This window comes from Staurois parvus, unplaced genomic scaffold (genome assembly GCF_062004578.1).
Source record: "Staurois parvus isolate SC_StPar_1 unplaced genomic scaffold, SC_StPar_1.0 ptg000902l, whole genome shotgun sequence".
Classification (NCBI taxonomy): domain Eukaryota; kingdom Metazoa; phylum Chordata; class Amphibia; order Anura; family Ranidae; genus Staurois; species Staurois parvus.
Genome location: NW_028318698.1, coordinates 953393 through 970068, shown reverse-complemented (window position 1 = coordinate 970068; position 16676 = coordinate 953393). Strand labels below are relative to the sequence as shown.

General features: G+C 47.8%; 1 protein-coding gene across 1 annotated transcript in view; it reads right to left on the bottom strand.

The window, feature by feature from the left end:
• AKNA (AT-hook transcription factor) overlaps positions 1-13064 on the bottom strand; it is a 108712-nt gene extending 95648 nt beyond the window's left edge. The window contains exon 1 of the mRNA XM_089656390.1: positions 12987-13064. The gene's annotated coding sequence lies outside the window, so the exon portion shown is untranslated. The remainder of the gene's footprint in view (positions 1-12986) is intronic.
• Positions 13065-16676: the final 3612 nt, after the last annotated feature.

Genomic DNA, 16676 nt, shown 5'->3' with positions numbered 1-16676 from the left:
TGCCATTACTACAGTGTCAGTGCTTTTTTTTTTTTTTAAGCACTGATCACTGTATTGGTGTCACTGGGGATGTCAGTGACACCAAGTCAGTTCCCCCTCAGTGTCAGAATGTCAGCCGCAGTCCCGCTATAAGTCGCTGATCGCCGCCATTACTGGTATAAAAAATAAATAAATAAAAATCCCAGTATCTATACCGCCATTTGTAAACGCTATAACTTTCACGTAAACCAATTAATTTACACGTATTGGGATTTTTGTTTAGCAAAGACATGTCGCAGAATACATTTTGGCATTAAATTTTATTTTGGAATTTGATTTTTTAATTCTTTTACTGGACATGTTTAATAGCAAAAAGTCAAAAATATATTTTTTTTCAAAATTGTCGGTCTTTTTTTGTTTACAGTATAATGCAAAAATTAAAAAACGCACAGGTGATCAAATACCACCGAAAGAAAGCTCAAATCGTGCGGAAAAAGGGACTTAATTTAATTTGGGTGCAGCGTTGCATGACCGCGCAATTGTCCGTTAAAGTAATGCAGCGCCGTATTATTAAAAAGTATCTGGTCAGGAAGGGGGGGAAATCCTCAGGAGGGCAAGTGGTTAATGCCCCCCAAAACCACTAGTCTAAATGAGGCCTTAAGAGCTCCTCCACACAGCCCCATGACAGTGTTGCCCAATGCAGACCCAACACACAGATGAGGCAGAAATCCTTCCTTTGTCTATGGCCATGCTCACACCAATGCCCCTCGTTGGCGCACGTTGGGGGTGAAATGACGCAGGCGGAGATTTCATGGCAATGCAGTGATAAATGAAGTGGAATCTGAATTTAAGAAACAGAAGTGAGTGCTGTACTGGCAGCGAGTGTGTATGATGCACAGGGGGGGGGGGGGGACGCACACCCCGACTCTGTGCTGACAACCATCTATTTACAAACCACTGACAAGTGTCGCTGCTTAAGTAGCATTTAACCCTTTCAGTGACTCACAAAAATGAATTCTTTTTAGAAACATTGGCACTTTGTGTGCTGTACCTGCAGCTGGAATGACACAGTACATGGCGTCCCGCAGACAACGCCGCCTTTGTCATACGGATCAGTTTTAGCATTGTGCCGGGGACACGGCGGTTATGGCTGACAGCCAGGACACCACTGAGGAGCTCCGCTGTCAATGACACGCAGGGCGGCCCACCAGCTGGAATGAAACAGAACCCGACACAGACGGGGCAGCTGGTGGCACAGAGCCCACTACAGAGATAATATCTGCTCTAATCCAACACATCCTCCTCATCATCATCCTTTTCCTCCTCATCATCATCATTCTCCTCATTATCCTCATCACTATCCTTCTCCTCTTCATCCTTATCCTCCTCCTCATCATCCTTATCCTCCTCATCATTCTTCTCCTCCTCCTCCTCATTTATCCTTTTTATCCTCATCATCCTCACCATCATCATCACCATCCTCATTATTATCATCATCGTCCTCATCATTATCCTTTTTATCCTCATTTTTCTCATCATCATCCTCTTTATTATTATCCTAATTATTATCATCATCCATCATTAATCATCAATCATCATCATCATCCTTATTATCCTCATCATAATCATCATCATTATTATCATCATCATCCTCCTCATCAGGCTGGTTTATGAATACAGCATTGGATACACCATGTCACATCCCAGCGCCACCAATGTGACCTATTTCTGAGTCCACTGGAAGCCTCCTCATTCTACCAGACACGGGGCAGAGCAATGCAGACCTCTTTGTTGTAGACATTGAATCCTTTTGCATTTTTGCACACATTGAAAGTGTTACTAAACCCACAACAGTAAAATCAGTCTCTATATACAGTAAAGCATGCTTGTTATACTCACTATGGAACCTAAGGGGGTTAATCCTCTGCATTGTGTAAAAAAGGATGTTTGATCCTGTCTTCTCTGATCCTCCCCTTCTTCCACAATCCCCAATTCATCTGCTGATAGAACAGAATTCTAGCAGGCACTCTGCACATGCTCAGTTTAGTGTGTGTTGCTATTTTTTTTTTTCCTTTAGGAGGGTGCATGTGATCAGCACAGTGCCAATCAGCACTGTCCAGACAGAGGTCAGGGGTTACACAGCCTCATAGGACAATCAGAGGAGAATGAAAACTAGCTACAAGCTTTAACCAGTGCTCTGCTGGACACTGATAGAGGTCACAAGACTGCTTTAACTGCTGATGAGAAAAGGTATTTAGCAGTTTATATTTACTAAAATAATTGCATTTACATGTTGTGTGTACTGTGGAAGACCAGATATAGTGAATGCAGGGTCCTGAGAGCCCGGATATAGTGAATGCGGGGCCCGAGGAGACTGGATATAGTGAATGCAGGGTCCTGAGAGACCAGATATAGTAAATGCGGGGCCCGGGGAGACCGGATATAGTAAATGCAGGGTCCTGGAAGACTGGATATAGTGAATGCAGGGTCCTGAGAGGCCGGGTATAGTAAATGCAGGGTCCTGGGAGACCGGATATAGTGAATGCGGGGCCCGAGGAGACTGGATATAGTGAATGCAGGGTCCTGAGAGACCAGATATAGTAAATGCGGGGCCCGGGGAGACCGGATATAGTAAATGCAGGGCCCAGGGAGACCGGATATAGTAAATGCGGGGCCCGGGGAGACCGGATATAGTAAATGCAGGGCCCAGGGAGACCGGATATAGTGAATGCGGGGCCCGGGGAGGCCGGATATAGTAAATGCAGGGTCCTGGAAGACTGGATATAGTGAATGCAGGGTCCTGAGAGACCGGGTATAGTAAATGCAGGGCCCGTGGAGACCAGATATAGTGAATGCGAGGCCGGGGAGACCGGATATAGTGAATGCGGGGTCCGGGGAGACCGGATACAGTGAATGCAGGGTCCAGGGAGACCGGATATAGTGAATGCAGGGTCCAGGGAGATCGGATATAGTGAATGCAGGGTCCGGGGAGGCCAGATATAGTGAATGCAGGGTCCGGGAAGACCGGATACAGTGAATGCAGGGTCCGGGGAGACCGGATACGGTGAATGCAGGGTCCGGGGAGACCGGATACGGTGAATGCAGGGTCCGGGGAGACCTGATACGGTGAATGCAGGGTCCGGGGAGACCTGATACGGTGAATGCAGGGTCCGGGGAGACCGGATACGGTGAATGCAGGGTCCGGGGAGACCGGATACGGTGAATGCAGGGTCCGGGGAGACCTGATACGGTGAATGCAGGGTCCGGGGAGACCGGATACGGTGAATGCAGGGTCCGGGGAGACCAGATATGGTGAATGCAGGGTCCGGGGAGACCAGATACGGTGAATGCAGGGTCCGGGGAGACCAGATACAGTGAATGCAGGGTCCGGGGAGACCGGATATAGTGAATGCAGGGTCCGGGGAGACCGGATACGGTGAATGCAGGGTCCGGGGAGACCGGATACGGTGAATGCAGGGTCCGGGGAGACCGGATACGGTGAATGCAGGGTCCGGGGAGACCAGATACAGTGAATGCAGGGCCCGGGGTTTAGTAACTAGAAGCTAGTTAGCTAGAAAATTAGTTGGTACCCCCAACAATATATTTGTTTATTCAAAGGCCCTAGAGAATAAAACGGTGGGTGTTGCGATTTGTTTAATCACTTTTATTGCTGTCACGAGGAATGAACATCCCTTGTGATAGCATAGGAAGTGACCGGTCCTCTTTGCTGAGACCTCTGGGGATCTCTCCTCTGCCCTTAAAAACATGTGATCAAATTGAGATCTGTTTGATCTGATCCGTTCACGCAGCAAGCAGATTTGAGCTTTTTGCACAAGAAAAAGGCAAAGCTGAATGCTCAAAATAGGTGCAAGTGCGACTTTGCCATGTGCGACGTGCAGCCCACTGCAGTGATTGGGTTGCTTTTTGCAAGACGTACAATACTTCACATATATGTGACACCTTATGATGGACATGGTAGTGTGAATGTGAACAATGAGACCAAAAGGAAACCACACAAACTGTGCACAAATGAACAATGACACACAAAAGAGGATATCCTGCCTATCACCATGTACTACAGTAATAGGTGTTGTGCTACAGATAAAATTTATAAAAATTGTTCAAAAAAATATATTAGTAATGCATGGTGTAAAAATAAATCCATAAAAGGTGAAAGAACGTCTAAGTGCCTGAAAGAAAACACTGTAAATAATAATTGTAATACAACAATGAAAAAAATAAAGTCCACAGTGAATAAATCAAAAAGTGTTCATGTTCCACACTCTTCACCCACTGACACCAGTGTCACCCACCACCGCAGGGAGATGCTGGCTTAGCAGATGTAAGGACCCCCATATTCAGAGTGGTGATAAGCATGTTCTCTCTATATACACACCCAAACATACACTATATTGCCGCAAGTATTGGTCGGCCTGCCTTTCCACGCACGTGAACTTTAATGGCCCCCCAGTCTTAGTCTGTAGGGTTCAATAGTTGGCCCACCCTTTACAGCTATAACAGCCTCAACTCTTCTGGGAAGGCCGTCCACAAGGTTTAGGAGTGTGTCTATGGCAGTGTTTCTCAATTCCAGTCCTCATGGACCCCCAACAGGTCATGTTTTCAGGATTTCCATTATTTTGCACAGGTGATTTGATCAGTTTCACTGCCTTAGTAATTACCACAGCTGTTTCATCTGAGGGAAATCCTGAAAACATGACCTGTTGGGGGTCCATGAGGACTGGAGTTGAGAAACACTGGTCTATGGGAAGGTTTGACCATTTTTCCAGAAGCACATTTGTGAGGTCAGGCACTGATGTCAGACGAGAAGGCCTGGTTCACAGTCTCCACTCGAATTAATCCCAAAGGTGTTCTATGGGGTTGAGGTCAGGACTGTGTGCAGGCCAGTCAAGTTCCTCCACCCCAAACTCACTCATCCATGTTTTTATGGACCTTGCTTTGTGCACTGGTGCTGGAACAGGAAGGGGCCATCCCCAAACTGTTCCCACAAAGTTGGGAGCATGAAGTTGTCACAAAATGTCTTGGTATGCTGACGCCTTAAGAGTTCCCTTCACTGGAACTAGGGGGCCAAGCCCAACCCCTGAAAAATAACCCCACACCATGATCCCTCCTCCACCAAACTTTACACTTGGCACAATGCAGTCAGCAAGTACCGTTCTCCTGGTAACCACCAAACCCAGACACGTCCATCGGATTTCCAGACACAGAAGCGTGATTGTTTACTCCAGAGAACACGTCTCCACTGCTCTAGAGTCCAGTGGCAGCGTGCTTTACACCACTGCATCTGACGCTTTGCATTGTACTTGGTGATGTAAGGCTTGGATGCAGCTGCTCGGCCATGGAAACCCATTCCATGAAGCTCTCTACACACTGTTGTTGTGCTAATCTGAAGGCCACACCAAGTTTGAAGGTCTTTAGCTATTGACTCCAGTTGGCAACTTCTGCGCACTGTGCGCTTCAGCATACGTTGACCCCGCTCTGTCATTTTACGTGGCCTACCACTTGGTGGCTGAGTTGCTGTTGTTCCCAGTTGCTTCCACTTTGTTATAATCCCACTAACAGATGACTGTAGAATATTTAGTAGCCAGGAAATGTCACGGATGGGCTTATTGCACAGGTGGCAACCTATCACGGGACCACGCTTGGAGTTACTGAGCTCCTGAGAGCGACCCATTATTTCACAAATGTTTGTAGAAGCAGTCTGCATGCCTATGGGCTTGATTGTATACACCTGTGGCCATGGAGGTGATTGGAACACCTGAATCCAATGATTTAGCACTGATCACTGTATTGGTGTCATTGGGGATGTCAGTGACACCAAGTCAGTTTCCCCCCCCCCCCCCAGTGTCAGAATGCCCGCCCCAGTCCTGCTATAAGTCGCTGATCACTGCCATGACTAGTATTAAAGAAAAAAAAAGTCCAATATATACATCGCCATTTGTAAATGCTATAATTTTCACATAAACCAAAAATTTAAATTTTTTTTTTAGCAAAGACAAGTCGCAGAATACATTTTGGCCTAAATTTATGATGAAATTTGATTTTTTAATTTTTTTACTGGACATGTTTAATAGCAAAATGTCAAAAATATAGGTTTTTTTTTTTTAAAATTCTTTTTTTTTTGTAATAGCGCAAAAAATAAACGCACAGGCTATCAAATACCACCAAAAGAAAGCTCTATTTGTGGAGGAAAAAAAGAAAGTAAATACAATTTGGGTGCAGCGTTGCATGACCGCGCAATTGTCAGTTAAAGTAATGCAGTGCCGTAGCGCAAAAAATGGCCTGGTCGGGGGGGGGGGGGGAATCCTCTGGAGGGCAAGGGGTTAATTGTGGATAGTATCATGCACTGTGGATTAAGCACCTGCCTCGTTCCTGGGATGAGCATTGGATGGGTAGCAGCACCTTCTTTCTCCCCTGAACCGGCTCCAGACCATCCATACACAATAAAACATGTTGCCCTTTTGCAAAGCCAACCGTGCCATTCATTCCTAATGGCGCCCCCATGCACCCCCAAAACGCACAATGCTGCAAAATTTCTCAGAAGGGTCAGGGACTTCTGTTGAGCGTTTCTCGTGTGTAGAAGCAGCGTGCAGAAATCGGCTGCAAACACAGGCGCGCTTTTTTGTACCTTCATGGGGTGAACAAAGCCTCTGGGCTTGCTCACATGGGCAACTGGGGAGCATCAAAGGCAGGTGGTTGAGCCACAGTTTTAACCTCCCCCCGACCTCCCTCCTAAACAAAGCAATGCAGCTGCTCGAAGCTGTACCCACATGGCAGGCGTGACGGTTTGCAGTCATGGCAAAACTTACCGCTGCCAAGCATGTCCCATTCAAGTTGACGGGCCGTGCTGCAACTCTTGTGCCACGCATGTGGTCATGGCTCAGTGGTGTGACATTTTGAGGGTTAAAAAGGGGGGCCGAAGGGGCAACATATTGCCTCCTCACTAACTGTCACCCCCCGACATATGGAAGAGCCCTTTAGCCTGGTTCACAATGGTGCGACTTGTGACACATACAGGAGATTTACTAAATCTGGTGCAGCTGTGCATGGTGGCCAATCAGCTTCTAACTTCAGCTTCTTTGGCAATTAGTTACCGGTCACACGGCTGCGATTTAAAATCGTGTGATTTGTGTGCAATTTCAGATGCGATTTCTAAAGACTTTATTGCTACTGGACGATGTTCAACGATTTCTTGCAATTTGCAGTGCGATTTCCAGTATATACTATGTATGTGAAATCGCAACAAAACTGCAGAAAAAGTCATGCAAGAACTACTTTAGAAATTGCGCTACAGCAGATCGCACATGTTAAGACACTGACATTCACATACAATAGATGCGATTTCAGTTTGCAAATCGCACCTGAAAATACACTGGTGTGACCAGACACTAACCCTAGGTTCACACCTAAGCGTTTTCCGCAAACGCAGTACAGTCCATTGAACATGATTTCCTATGAGACAGGTTCACATCTGCACATATTCACCCGGTGCGTTTTTTGGAAAGGGTCAGGGACTTTTTTGAATGTGAAAAGTTGCATTTTTGGTTCTATAGACTTCAATAAAAATGCTGCAGAAAAGCATGTAGTGCGTTATTTGCCACATTTTTGATGCGTTTTAAATCTGCCTAGCAACAAGAAAAAAATGCGCAAAAAACACGTGCAAAACGCACTGCAGAAACAGCTCAAACGTAACCTGCATAGGTGTGAACCTAGCCTTAAATCTGGAAGCTGATTGGTTACTATGCACGGCTACACCAGATTCTGTGTGCACTGTTTTTAGTACATCTCCCCCAGAGAGTCGCATGACATGTGAAAACACATTAATATCGATAGCGGCCATTCTAGTCAATGTGAATCAAGTTGCAGTGACTTATAAAAAGGTTCCTGCCCTACTATGGTGCAACTTCAATGTGACTTGAGTCCCACTGACTCTTATTATCGCATGAAAGACGCAAACATGTCACATTGCATAGTCGTACTGGAAATCGCATGACAACAGGGTAGCAGTAGTGTGAACCGAGGCTTAGCAATAAAGTGGAACTACAGGTTAAAATCCATGTTTGTAAATAATAAATACGCACGATCCGAGGATATTTATATATGTAAAAGCACACGGTGTTATTTAGATAACAAATTCTACAAAACCTGGAAGTATAGATGTAACCCAGATTTAGCCCTGGTTCACACCAGTGCGACTTGACCTGCCACTTGCGGGTGCTATGTTGCATCTTATTACCAGCAATGGCCTTGTTCTTGTTGGTGCGACTCAAAGTCACAGCAACTTTGAAAAACGTTCCTGCATTTTGTGCAACTTCATTGCGACTTGAATTATTATTATACTGGATTCAAGAATTGACATCTATTAATGAAGTCGCACCGAGTGGTAGCAAGTGGCAATGAAGTCACGCAGAAAAGTTGGCTGTCAAAGTTGTGCAACTTTAAATCCAGGGCTTAGAGGCAGCACTTTGTTTAGAGCAGAATGTGGTGTGGGAAATGGTCTTTGCATGTTCCCTGCACCATGCTCAAAACGCACTGCCTGTGCGATCTGCTGTGGGTGTCCATGTATTCTTAATGACACCCCAACTCCAGGCAATGCACTGCGTTCGCCTGCACAAGATTGCACGGTACTGTAGTACCCTGCGATTCGGTGCAGTGCTTGCATTACTTTTTGTGTGAATGGGCGCAGTTGCAAACAAATAATCCAACCACACTGAATCGCACAGGAACACTGAATTCAGGTGTGGACCAGTACAGTGACTTAGTGGTTAGCACCTCTGGCTGGCAGCACTGAAGTCATCAGTTCAAATCCCAACCATGACACTACCTGCCTAGAGTTTTCATGTGCTCCCTGTGCCTGCGTGGGTTTCCTCCGGACACTCCGGTTTCCTCCAACAATCCAAAGACATGCCGGTAAGGTTAGATGTCTCCTGTCTAACCTGCTCCTAGTATGTGCATGTATGACTGGGCGTTAGGCTCCATTCACATTAGCACATCTCCAAAGTCCTGTGATTTCCAGCAAGACTTTGATGTGACTTGTGGTGCAACTTTGACTTAACTTCACATTCACTGGACTGAAGTTGCATCAGAAGTCGGACCAAAGTAGTGCAGGAACCAGGGGCGGACTGACCATTTGGAAACTCAGGCACTGCCCGAGGGCCCGGGGTCAGTAGGGGGCCCCATGAGATGCCCCTGGTACCTTTTTCATAGGCTTTTTTGAGTTTGGGCAAGGACACAGGGGCTCCATGATCCCCTATTGCCCGGGGGCCCCATGAGTTGTCAGTCCGCCCCTGGCAGGAACTATGTTCAAGTCGCCGTGACTTGAAGTTGAACAGATTTTAATGTACTCATTGGGGTGTGTCTTGCCATGCGACTTTGAACCCCATATATATATATATATATATATATATATATAAATAAAACTACTGCATATCAGAGTATATACAGGTATAGAAAGCATATCAAAGGATACATACAGTATATACGCCTCTTTAGAAAGTGTGTGTATGAATATATATATATTTTGTACAGTAGATATAACAAGTCTACACACCCCTGTTAAAATGTCAGGTTTCTGTGATGTAAAAAAATAAGACAAAGATAAATCATTTCAGAATTTTTTCCACCTTTTAATGTGACCTATAAACTGTACAACTTAATTGAAAAACAAGCTGAAATCTTTCAGGGGGGGAAGTAAACATAAAAAAACTAAAATAATGTGGTTGCATAAGTGTGCACACCCTCTTAGGCTAGGTTCACATCGTGGTGCTGCTGAGGATCCGCACAAAAATCTGTGCAGTTGCACCACCCGCACAGAGGAATGCGGACCCACGGTCGGGTGCCATTAATTCTAATGGCACACCGCCTGCACTGGAAATCGCAACCGCACTGGGAACCTCGGTTCCCGTGTGGGCTGCAGTTTCCAAAGACGTGCAGGGCCTTCTTCCCTGTGTGTCCTGGGGCATGGGAGTCCATTCAAATGAATGGGCTCTCATACCCGTGCAAAATACGGCCCGCACGGCTGCATATATGTGAACCAGGGGTTATAACTGGGGATGTAGCTGTGTTCAGAATTACGCAATCACATTCAAAATCATGTTTAATAGGGGTCAGTACACACCTGTCATCATTTAAAGTGCCTCTGATTAAGCTCAAATAAAGTTCAGCTGTTCTAGTAGGTCTGACAATTTCTTAGTCGCATCCTACAGCAAAAGCCATGGTCCGTAGAGAGCTTCCAAAGCATCAGAGGGATCTCATTGTTAAAAAGTATCAGTCAGGAGAAGGGTACAAAAGAATTCCCAAGGCATTAGATATACCATGGAACACAGTGAACACAGTCATCATCAAGTGGAGAAAATATGGCCCAACAGTGACATTACCAAGAACTGGACGTCCCTCCAAAATTGATGAAAAGACAAGAAGAAAACTGGTCTGGGAGGCTGCCAAGAGGCCTACAGCAACAGTAAAGAAGCAGGAATATCTGGCAAGTACTGGCTGTGTGGTACATGTGACAACAATCTCCCGTATTCTTCATATATCTGGGCTATGGGGTAGAGTGGCAAGATGGAAGCCTTTTATTACGAAGAAAAACATCCAAGCCCAGCTAAATTTTTCCAACAACACATCTGAAGTCTCCCAAAAGCATGTGGAAAAATATGTTATGGTCTGATGAAACCAAAGTTGAACTTTTTGGCCATAATTCCAAAAGATATGTTTGCTGTAAAAACAACACATCACCAAAAGAACACCATACCCACCGTGAAGCATGGTGGTGGCAGCATCATGCTTTGGGGCTGTTTTTCTTCAGCTGGAACTGGGGCCTTAGTCAAGGAAGAGGGAATTATGAACAGTTCCAAATACCAGTCAATATTGGCACAAAACCTTCAGGCTTCTGCTAGAAAGCTGAACATGAAGAGGAACTTCATCTTTCAGCATGACAACGACACAAAGCACACATCCAAATCAACAAAGGAATGGCTTCACCAGAAGAAGATGAAAGTTTTGGAATGGCCCAGCCAGAGCCCAGACCTGAATCCGATCGAAAATCTGTGGGGTGATCAGAAGAGGGCTGTGCACAGGAGATGCCCTCGCAATCTGACAGATTTGGAATGTTTTTGTAAGGAAGAGCGGGCAAATATGGCCAAGTCAAGATGTCCCATGCTGATAGACTCACCCAAAAAGACTGAGTGCTGGAATCACATCAAAAGGGGCTTCAACAAAGGATTAGTCTAAGGGTGTGCACACTTATGCAACCAGATTATTTTAGGGTTTTATTTTTACTTCCCTCCACCTAAAAGATTTCAGTTTGTAGTTCAACTGAGTCGTACAGTTTATAGGTCACATTTAGGGCTCATGTACACGGGCCATTTGGAAAACTTTTCTGAACAATGGAAACTGACTGCTAGAAAATGTAGGTTAAAAACCGTCCATTTAGCTACGTTTATGTGCGTTTGCGTTTAGAAGTGTTTTTAAAAGATAACCTCAGGAGACCATCCTAAATGCCCAGAATGCACTGAAAAACAGTAAAAAATTAACTATTTCAGACATTTTGAGAGGAATAGAGAGAGCAGAAGCAGAGAGAGCAGTATGTGTTGAGATGACCTGTCTTTTCTGGTTGTATTCACTATGGATCCCATCATGAGTATAATGCGGCACGTTCTACCATTTTATCCTTCACGTGAAACCTGGAACTGACTGCGCTGGTGTACCGGGTCCATTTGAATACATGGAAAATGCTGTGCATGCAATTTTGATAAAGAAAAAAAGCTCTGGACAGCATCTGGATATGGACCTGGCAAAAAACGCTTCTAAATGTAAACGCAGTTAACCGCCGCTAAAATCTACTCCTGAACGCAAGTTTAGTGCATTAAAAAAACGTCTGTAACCTCAACTGCCTGTAACCGGCGATGTGTACATGGACACATAGGAAGACATTAGGGAGAGTTCAGGGGCTGCTGAAAAAAACGCAGAAAATCTCCTGAAGGTCAGTTTATCAGCTGCAGTGTACATGAGCCCTAAGCCCGGGTTCACATATATGCGGTGCGGTACATCGCATGTGATTCGTACAGGAACCGCACCACCAGGGGCAGACTGACAACTCAAGGGGCCCCCAGGCAATATGAAATCATGGGGCCCCTGTGTCCTTGCCCAAACTCAAAAAAGCCTATGAAAAAAATACCAGAGGCATCTCATGGGGCCCCCTACTGACCCCGGGCCCTCAGGCAGTGCCCGAGTTTCCAAATGGTCAGTCCGCCCTTGCGCACCACATTCCTCTAGAAATCACATGCGATTTGTGTGCGGTGCAGTTAGTCATACATTTTGCATGTCTCTATTCGCACCGCACCAGGGGTGGACTGACCATTTGGAAACTCGGGCACTGCCCGAGGGCCCGGGGTCAGTAGGGGGCCCCATCAGATGCCCCGGGACCTTTTTCATAGGCTTTTTTGAGTTTGGGCAAGGACACAGGGGCCCTATGATCCCCTATTGCCCGGGGGCCCCATGAGTTGTCAGTCCGCCCCTGACTCTCACCAAGAACATGCAGGACCCTTTTTTTGGGGTGCGCACTAGAATGGGATTGAAAAGAATTCCGCGCAGCATCAGTGTGAACCCGGGATAAAGGCGGAGAAAGTCGTGAAATGATCTCTCGTGGTCTCGATACTTTACATCCCAGAAGCCGGACATGTATGGGGGGTGCAGACTGTATACCCCCCATGTGTGCTGTATACAGATAGATATACAGGGGGGTCACCACCCTAGAAGAGGATATTCATATATAGGGAGTATATCGGGGGGGGGGCCTTCATGATCGGAGTATACTCTGTATGTGGGGGTCGGTGTAAAGAGGGGGGAAGACCCTCTCTGTCTGGCTCTGTGGAGGGAGGTGAGGGGTTCATAGAAGAGGTCGGGGGGGCCTTTAGGTGTCGAATGGAGGAGATAGGAGATAGACAGAGGTGGGAGGGGGAGCGGGGATGGGGGGGATAAGATGTCCGTACCCGTCCATGGGGGTCCCGCTGCTTCTCCGGTTCAGGTCGGGTTGTCAGGAGAAGCGCTACACAAAGCGGCGGGGGGAGGAGCCGAGTCACCATGGCAACCCAACACTCACTGCACGCCGTCCCACCCCCGACTCCTCCTACTGAGTCACCCACACTGATTTATATCACACCGATCACTCTGAGCGCCGTGCGATCCTCGTTACTGACCACCGAGCAATCTGTTATTACTGACCACCGAGCAATCCGTTATTACTGACCACCGAGCAATCCGTTATTACTGACCACCGAGCGATCCGTTATTACTGACCACCGAGCGATCTGTTATTACTGACCACCGAGCGATCTGTTATTACTGACCACCGAGCGATCTGTTATTACTGACCACCGAGCAATCCTTCATTACTGACCACCGAGCAATCCGTTATTACTGACCACCGAGCAATCCTTCATTACTGACCACCGAGCGATCCGTTATTACTGACCACCGAGCGATCCGTTATTACTGACCACCGAGCGATCCGTTATTACTGACCACCGAGCGATCTGTTATTACTGACCACCGAGCGATCCTTCATTACTGACCACCGAGCGATCCGTTATTACTGACCACCGAGCGATCCGTTATTACTGACCGCCGTGCGATCCCTCATCACTGACCGCCGTGCGATTCCCTCATCACTGACCGCCGTGCGATTCCCTCATCACTGACCGCCGTGCGATTCCCTCATCACTGACCGCCGTGCGATTCCCTCATCACTGACCGCCGTGCGATTTCCTCATCACTGACCGCCGTGCGATTCCCTCATCACTGACCGCCGTGCGATCCCTCATCACTGACCGCCGTGCGATCCCTCATCACTGACCGCCGTGCGGTCCCTCATCACTGACCGCCGTGCGGTCCCTCATCACTGACCGCCGTGCGGTCCCTCATCACTGACCGCCGTGCGATCCTTTATCACTGACCGCCGTGCGATCCTTTATCACTGACCGCCGTGCCTCCGTTATTACTGACCGCTGTGCCTCCGTTATCACTGACCGCCGTGCGATCCCTCATCACTGACCGCCGTGCGATCCCTCATCACTGACCGCCGTGCGATCCCTCATCACTGACCGCCGTGCGATCCCTCATCACTGACCGCCGTGCGATCCCTCATCACTGACCGCCGTGCGGTCCCTCATCACTGACCGCCGTGCGGTCCTGTATCTCTGACCGCCGTGCGATCCTTTATCACTGACCGCCGTGCGATCGTTTATCACTGACCGCCGTGCCTCCGTTATCACTGACCGCCGTGCCTCCGTTATCACTGACCGCCGTGCGATCCCTCATCACTGACCGCCGTGCGATCCCTCATCACTGACCGCCGTGCGATCCCTCATCACTGACCGCCGTGCGATCCCTCATCACTGACCGCCGTGCGGTCCCTCATCACTGACCGCCGTGCGGTCCCTCATCACTGACCGCCGTGCGGTCCCTCATCACTGACCGCCGTGCGATCCTGTATCACTGACCGCCGTGCGATCCCTCATCACCCTCATCCTCACCACCACTGCTTACCCCTTAGTCTGTGTAGGGGGGGGGGGTGCCCTGATATGTCCTTCCCCTGCTCCTCACACAGCTGTATGATATGCTATGCTATACTAAGAGACGTCGGCTCCCCCCGCCCTGCACACGGACTATACCTCGTGTCACCCCCCCCCCCAATCATAACATACTGCCAGTACATGCCATGTTCCATGCTGACCACACCCACCCACTCACTATGGGATTCATGTTCTGTATTCTGATAAAACCTGGTGTATCCTGCTGCTCTCTGTCTACCCCTCCTGTCCATGTCCCCAGTGCAGTTGGGAATTTTGCAGAGCAGTGTTAGCAGCTCTGCACATGCTCAGTTTCCAGTGACTTTCTATGCTGAGCTGCTGTGCATTTCCTCCCTATCACATCTGAGCAGCCCATGTGACTACAGAGTCACCCATGTAGGTGTATTTACAGTGGGAAATGACAGTCCACTCCCTCCCTCCCTCCTCCATGCTCACTAAACAGCTAAACACAATTGGGGTGGGGGATTGATATTACATCTTGACTGATGGAGGCTTCACCTCCCTGTTATTCTAAGACATAGGCTGGAATAGGGGGACACCTCAGGCCTGCGACTGGCCATGTTATGGCCAACAAATACAGATTTTATTTCAAATATGTTTCATGGCTCTGAATACACAGGATGCTGCCTGTACCCTAGAAACTGAGGATGCTAGGCAACAGGGGTTGTCTGCATCCTAGCAACCCTTAGGGGACCAAGAAATGTCTGTAAGTTAGCAACCTAGGACTCTGATGTGAGGTGGGCTCTGAAGACAGTGATGTTAGGGGGGTTCTAAGGACTCTGATGTGAGGGGGGCTCTGAAGACACTAATGTTATGGGGGCTCTGTTATGGGGGGCTCTAAGGACTCTGATGTGCGGGGGGCTCTGAAGACACTGTTACGGGGCTCTAATGTGAGGGGAGAGCTCTGAAGACACAGATCCGGCAACTCTTCCCTTGCTCCCCTCTCCCATGGTGGCCATCTCTAGACTTACTCCCCCAGACCCAGTGGATAGAAGGGAGATGGAGTAGGAATCCTCCTATCCCAACAGAGCACCTATTAGGTTCTTCACCCACCTCCTTCTCTGGCACTCTCCTCTTTTGAGGCACATTGTATTTGTCTATTCTCTCTACTGTTTCTCTCAGAACTGCTGCAGCCACCTGGACCGGTATCAACCTTCCTTGAGGACTTCTCGGCCTGGACACCCTACTTTCTCTCTTCTGAAATCCCCACAATCCTTCTCGGTGATTTTAACATCCCTGTTAATGCCAACATTCCTGCTACTTCTAAACCTCTTAGTCTAGCCTCCTCTTTTGACCTGAAGCAATGGATACAAGCTTCTACTCATTGCAATGGCAACACCTTTGAATTTGTATTCTCCTATCTCTGCAATCCATGCAACCTCTCCAGCCATCCTCTCCAGCCTCCTCTCCAGCCATCCTCTCCAGCCATCCTCGCCAGCCATCCTCTCCAGCCATCCCCGCCAGCATCCTCTCCAGCCATCCTCGCCAGCCATCCTCTCCTGCTCTCTCCCCACCTTATTAGCTTCACTCTCTCCCTGTCTCCCATCTCCTCTCCCTCCAACCGCCTAACAGTTACCCATAGAAACCTTCTCCACCTCAACCCTTCTCTGTATCTGACCACCTCCATTACAAAATCTCACCCCTGTCCTGCCCCAATCTAGCCACTTCTGTCTACAACGGCAAACTATCCTCCCTAGACAAGCTTGCCCTACTCACTGTACGCACAATCCGGTCCCGACCTCTACAACCCTGGCAAACAGATGACGACACCAGAAGTCTCAAAAAACATAGCCGCGCTCTTGAGCGTCTGTGGTGGAAGACTAAGTCTCAGAAAGGTTTCAACCCATATAAATCTGCCCTTCAGAAATACTACTGTATTCCTGCCTCCTCACTGCCAAGCAGACCTAGCTCATCATTCTCATAACACCTTCTCATCCAGTCCCCATCAACTCTTCTCTACCTTCAAATCTCATTTTCATCCTCATTGCCTCCACCCACCACCTCACTCGCTTCTCAGGAGATGGCCAAACAGTTCAAAAGATTGATACAATTCGGGAGATTGATACAAATCTCAGATGTGCAGATACCTCC